Source organism: Stenella coeruleoalba (assembly GCF_951394435.1).
Source record: "Stenella coeruleoalba genome assembly, chromosome: 1".
In the NCBI taxonomy this organism is placed as follows: Eukaryota; Metazoa; Chordata; class Mammalia; order Artiodactyla; family Delphinidae; genus Stenella; species Stenella coeruleoalba.
The window spans coordinates 50,487,152-50,494,012 of record NC_137169.1 but is presented as its reverse complement, the minus strand read 5'-3'; positions in this window follow the sequence as shown (position 1 = coordinate 50,494,012).

The following is a 6,861-nucleotide window of genomic DNA, read 5'->3' as shown; positions in this document are numbered from 1 at the left end:
AATTTGATTTACTAGTATTTTATTAAACATGTTTGCATCTGTATTTATTAGAGATATTGGCCTGTAGTTTTCCTTTCTTGTGAAGTCTTTGTCTAACTTTGGTATCAAAGTTATTTTGGCCTCATAAAATGAGTTTGGAAGTGTTCCTGCTTTTATTTTTTGATAGAATTTTAGAAGGATTAGTATTAATTCTTTTTGAATGTTTTGTAGAATTTACTCATGAAGCCATCTGGCCCTGGGATTTTCTTTGTGGGCAGGTTTATGATTACTGTTTCAATCTCCTTATTTGTTACTGATCTGTTCAGGCTTTCTATTCTCTCTTGATTTGTTCTTGGTAGGTTGAATGCTTCTAGGAATTTATACATTTTTGATTATCCAATTTTATACAATTTATTTATTCATAATAGTTTCTTATGATCCTTTTTATTTCTGAGGCATCCATTATAATGTCTTCTCTTTAATTTATGATTTTGAGTTTTCTTTATTCTTAGTCTAAGGTTTTCCTGATTCTGCTTATCTTTGACAAAAAACAAAACAAAAACAGAAACCCAACCCTTAGGTTTGTTGTTGTTTTTCTATCATTCTCCTTTATTTGGTATATTTTTGCTCTAACATTTAGCTAACTTTGGGCTTACTTTTTTTTCTAGTTTCTTGAAGGTTAAGAGTATGTTGTTTGAGACCTTTAGTTTTTTAACTTTTAAAAAATTATTAAAGTATAGTTGATTTACAATGTTGTGTTAGTTTTAGGTGTACAGCAAAGTGATTTAGTTATACATATACATATATCTATTCTTTTTCAGATTCTTTTCCCATATAGGTTATTATATTGAGTAAAGTTCCCTGTGCTATACAGTAGGTCCTTGTTGGTTATCTATTTTATATATAGTAGTGTGCGTATGTTAATCCCAACCTCCTAATTTATCCTGCCTCCCCCCCCCCCACCTGTCCCCTTTGGTAAACAGAAATTTTTTTTCTACGTCTGTGAGTCTGTTTGCGTTTTGTAAATCAGTTCATGTCTATCACTTTTTAGATTCCACATATAAGTGATATCATATTTGTCTTTCTCTGTCTGATTTACTTCACTTACTATGATAATCTCTAGGTCCATCCATGTAGCTGCATATGGCACTATTTCATTCTTTTTGATGGCTGAGTTCCATTGTATATATGTACCACATCTTCTTTACCCATTCATCTGTTGATGGACGTTTAGGTTGCTCCATGTCTTGACTATTGTAAATAGTGCTACAATCAACACTGGGATAATGTATCTTTATGAAGTATAATTTTCTCTGGATATATGCCCAGGTGTGGGACTGCTGGATCATATGGTAGCTCTATATTTAGTTTTATAAGGAACCTCCATGCTATTCTCCATAGTGGCTATACCAATTTACATTCCCACTAATGCTGTAGGAGGGTGTCCTTTTCTCCACACCCTCTCCAGCATTTATTGTTTGTAGACTTTTTGATGATGGCTATTCTGACGGGTGTGAGGTGACACCTCATTGTAGTTTTGATTTGCATTTCTCTAATAATTAGTGATGTTGAGCATCTCTTTATGTGCCTCTTGGCCATATGTATGTCTTCTTTGGAGAAATGTCTATTTAGGTCCTCTGACCATTTTTTGAATGGGTGCTTTGTTTTTTGTTGTTGAGTTGTATAAGATGTTTGTGTATTTTGGAAATTAAGCCCTTATCAGTGGTATCATTTGCAAATATTTTCTCCCATTCAGTAGGTTGTTTGTTTTGTTTATGGTTTCCTTTGCTGTGCAAAAGCTTGTAAGTTTGATTAGGTCCCATTTGTTTAGTTTTGTTTTTATTTCTATTGCCTTGGGAGACAGAGCTAAGAAAACATTGGTATGATTTATGTCAAAGAATGTTTTGCCTATGTTCTCTTCTAGGAATTTTATGGTGCCATATCTTATGTTAAAGTCTTTAAGCCATTTTGAGGTTATTTTTGTATATGGTGTGAGGGTGTGTTCTAACTTCATTGATTTACATGCAGCTGTTCAACTTTCTCAGCACCAGTTGCTGAAGAGACTTTTTCCCATTGTATACTCTTGCTTCCTTTGTCAAAGATTAATTGGCCATAACTGTGTGGGTTTTTTTCTGGGCTTTCTGTTCTGTTCCATTGATCTGAATGTCTGTTTTTGTGCCAATACCACAGTTTGCATCACTGTAGCTTTGTAGTAAATATTATCTGAAGTCTGGGAGGGTTATACCTCCTGCTTTGTTCATTTTCCTCAGGATTTCTTTAGCAATACTGGGTCTTTCATGGTTCCATATAAATTTTAGGATTATTTGTTCTGGTTCTGTGAAGAATGTCATGGGTAATTTGATAAGGATCTCATTAAATCTGTAGATTGCTTTGGGTAGTATGGTAATTTTAACAATATTAATTCTTTCAATCCAAGAGCATGGTGTATCTTTCCATTTCTTTGAATCATCTTCAATTTCCTTTTTTAATGTTTTGTAGTTCTCAGCATATGTCTTTCACCTCCTTGGTGAGGCTTATTCCTCAGTCTTTTGTTTTTTATGGATGGAATTTTTTTTTTTTTTTTTTTTTTGGTGGTACGCAGGCCTCTCTCTGTTGTGGCCTCTCCCGCTGTGGAGCACAGGCTCCGGATGCACAGGCTCAGTGGCCATGGCTCATGGGCCCAGCCGCTCCGTGGCATGTGGGATCTTCCCGGACTGGGGCACGAACCCTTGTCCCCTATGTCGGCAGGTGGACTCTCAACCACTGCGCCACCAGGGAAGCCCTTTGGATGCAATTTTAAAAGAGATTCTTTGTTTACATCCCCTTTCTGATACTGCATTGTTAGTGTAAAGAAATGCAACCAATTTCTATATGTTAATCTTTTATCCTGCTGCACATCTGAATTCCTTTATCAGTTCTAATAGTTTTTGTGTGGATTTTTTAGGGTTTTCTATAAATAGTTTGTCATCTGCATATAATGACAATTGTACCTCTTCCCTTCCACTTTGGATACCTTTTATTTCTTTTTCTTGTCTGATTGCTGTGGCTAGGAATTCCAATACTGTATTGAATAGAAGTGGTGAGAGTGGGCATCCTTGTCTTGTTCCAGATTTTTGCAGGAAGGCTTTCAGCTTTTCACCATTGAGTATTATATTGGTTCCAGGTTTGTCATAAATAGCTTTTATTATGTTGAGGTATGTTCATGTTATACTCATTTTCCTAAAGGTTTTTTTTATCATGAATCTATGTTGAATTTTATCAAATGTTTTTTTCTGAGTCTGTTGAGATGATCATGTGGTTTTTGTCCTTTCTTTTATTGATGTGGTGTATCACATCAATTGACTTGCATATGTTGAGCCATCCTTGTGACCCTGGGATGAATCCAACTTGGTCATAGTGTATGATGTTTTTTATATGTTGTTGTATTCAGCTTGCTAATATTTTGCTGAGAATTTTTGCAGCTATCTTCATCAAAAATATTGGCCTGTAATTTTATTGTTTGGTAGTGTCTTTGTCTGGTTTTGGTATCAGGGTGATGATGGCTTCATAGAATGTTTTGGGGAGTGTTCCTCCCTCTTCAATCTTTTGGTAGAGTTGGAGAAGGATCAGTATAAGTTCTTCTTTGTATGTTAGGTAGAATTCCCCAGTGAAGCCATCTGGTCCTGGACTTTTGTTTGTAGGGAGTTTTTTTATTTTTGTTTTTTTACAGATTCTATTTCATTTCTAGCTATTGGTCTGCTCAAGTGATCTATTTCTTCTTGATTCAGTTTTGGTGGGCTCTGTTTCTAGAAAGTTGTCCATTTCTTCTAGGTTGTCCAATTTGTTGGCATATAATTGTTCATAGTATTCGCTTATGGTTTTTTGTATTTCTGCAGTATCAATTGTTATGTCTCTTTTTCATTTCTAGTTTTGTTTATGTGGGTCCTCTCCCTTTTCTGCTTGGTGAGCCTGGCCAGAGGTTTGTAAATTTTGTTTACCCTTTCAAAGGCCAGCTCTTGGTTTTATTTATTTTTTTATTTTTTAAAATCTCATTTATTTCCTCTCTGACTTTATTATTTCCTTCCTTCCGCTGACCTTAGTTTTTGTTTGTTCTTCTTTTTCTAATTCTTTTAAGTGGTGAGTTAGGTTGTTTAATTGAGATTTTACTTTTTTCTTAAAGAAGGCCTGTATCACTATGAACTTCCCTCTAGGAACTGCTTTTGTTGCATACCATAGATTTTGTGTGGTTCTGTTTTCATCATCAGTTGCTTCAAGCTATTTTCTAATTTCTTCTTTGATTTCATCATTGACCCATTTGTTTTTTAGTAGCATATTGTTTAGTCTCTATGTAATTGTTTATTCTCGTTTCTTTTTTCTATGGTTGATTTCTAATGTCATTCCACTGTGCTCAGAAAAGACGCTTGAAATAATTTCTATAGTCTTAAATTTGTTGAGGCTTGATTTGTGCTCTAGTACGTGGTCCATCCTAGAGAATGTTCCATGTGCACTTGATAAGAATGTACATTCTGACTTTTTTTAAATGTAATTTTCTGAAAATATCAATTAAGTCTAACTGTTCTATTATGTCATTTAGGATCTCTGTTTCCTTATTGATTTTCTGTCTCAAAGATCTGTCCATTGATGTGAGTGGGGTGTTAAAATATCCTACTATTATTGTATTCCTGTCAGTTTCTCCCTTTATGTCTGTTAGTATTTGGGTGCCCCTTTACTGGGTGCATAATATTGATGAGTGTAATATCCTCTCCGTTTATTGATCCTTTTATTATTGTTTAGTGTCCTTCTTTATAGCCTTTTTTTATTGGAGTATAATTGCTTTACAATGTTGTGTTAGTTTCTACTGTACAGTGAAGTGAATCAGCTATATGTATATATATATATCCCCTCCCTCTTGGACCTCACCCCCATATATATAGCCTTTGTTTTAAAGTCTATTTTGATTGATATGAGTATTGCAACCCCTGCTTTCTTGTCATTTCTGTTTGCGTGAAATATCTTTTTCCATCCCATCACTTTCAATCTATGTGTGTCCTTTGCCCTAGATTGGGTTTCTTTTAGGCAGCATATTGTAAGCTCTTGGGTTTTTTTTAATCCAATCTGCTACTCTATATCTTTTGATTGGAGTATTTAGTTCATTGATATTTAAGGTAATTATTGATTGATATGTATTTATTTCCATTTTAAACCTTGTTTTCCTGTTGATTTTGTATTTGATCCTTTCTTTTTCTTTTGCCTTTTATGGTTTGATGATTTTCTTTTGTATTATGCTAGTTTATCTATCTTATATATAGTACTGTGTATATGTTAATCCCCAATTCCTAATGTATACCTCCCCCCTTTCCCCTATGGTAACCACAAGTTTGTTTTTTATGTCTGTGAGTCAATTTCTGTTTTGTAAATAAGTTCATTTGTATCATATTTTAGATTCCACGTATAAGTGATATCATATGGTATTTGTTTTCTGACTTCACAATATGATAATCACTAGTTCCATCTGTATTGCTGCAAATGGCATTATTTCATTCTTTTTATGGCTGAGTAATGTTCTATTATTTATATATATCACATCTTCTTTGTACATTCATCTGTCAGTGGACATTTAGGTTGCTTCCGTGTCTTGGCTATTGTAAGTAGTGCTGCTATGAACACTGGGGTGCATATATCTTTTCAACTTATAGTTTTGTCTGAATATGTACCCAGGAGTGGGATTGCTGGATCATATGGTAATTGTATTTTTAGGTTTTTTGCGAAGCTCCATACTGTTCCCCATAGTGGATGCACCAATTTACATTCCCAGCAACAGTATAGGAGGATTCCTTTTTCTCCACACCTTCTCCAACACTTATTATTTATAGACTTTTTTTAACTTTATTTTTTTGTTGGAGTATAGTTGCTTTACAATGTTGTGTTAGTTTCTGCTGTACAAAAAGTGAATCAGCTATGTGTATACATATATCCCCTCTCTCTTGGACCGCCCTCCCACCCTTCCTCCCACCCCCATCTAGGTCATCACAGAGCACTGAGCTGAGCTCCCTGTGCTATACAGCAGGTTCCCACTAGCTATCTGTTTTACACATGGTAGTGTATATATGTCAATCCTAATCTCAGTTCATCCCATCCTCCCCTTCCTCCCCTGTGTCCACATGTTCGTTCTCTACATCTGCATCTATATTCCTGCCCTGCAAAGAGGTTCATCTGTATCATTTTTCTAGATTCCACATATATACGTTAATATACGATATTTGTTTTTTTCCTTTCTGACTTACTTCACTCTGTATGACAGACTCTAGGTCCATCCACATCTCTACAAATGACCTAATTTCATTCCTTTTTGATGATAGCCATTCTGACCTGTATGAGTTGATACCTCATTGAAGTTTTGATTTGCATTTCTCTAATAGTGATATTGAGCATCTTTTCAGGTCCCTGTTGGCCATCTCTATGTCTTCTTTAGAGAAATGACTATTTAAGGCCTATGCCAATTGTTTGATTGAGATTTTTGTTTTTGTGATATTAAGCTGTGTGAGCTGTTTGTATATTTTGGAAATTAAGCCTTTGTCCATTGCATTGTTTGCGAATATTTTCTCCCATTCTGTAGGTTAACTTTTCATTTTGTTTATGGTTTACTTTGCTGTTTAGAAGCTTTTATGTTTAATTAAGTCTCATTTGTTTTTTTAAATTTCTATTACTCTAGGAGACGGATCTAAAAAATATTGCTGTAATTTATGTCAAAGAGTGTCCTGCCTATGTTTTCCTCCAGGAGTTTTATAGTACCCAGTCTTATATTTAGGCCTTTATAGCATTTGGAGTTCATTTTTGTATATGGTGTTAGAGAATGTTCCCAGAACCACTTATTGAAGCGGCTGTCTTTTCTCCATTGTGTAT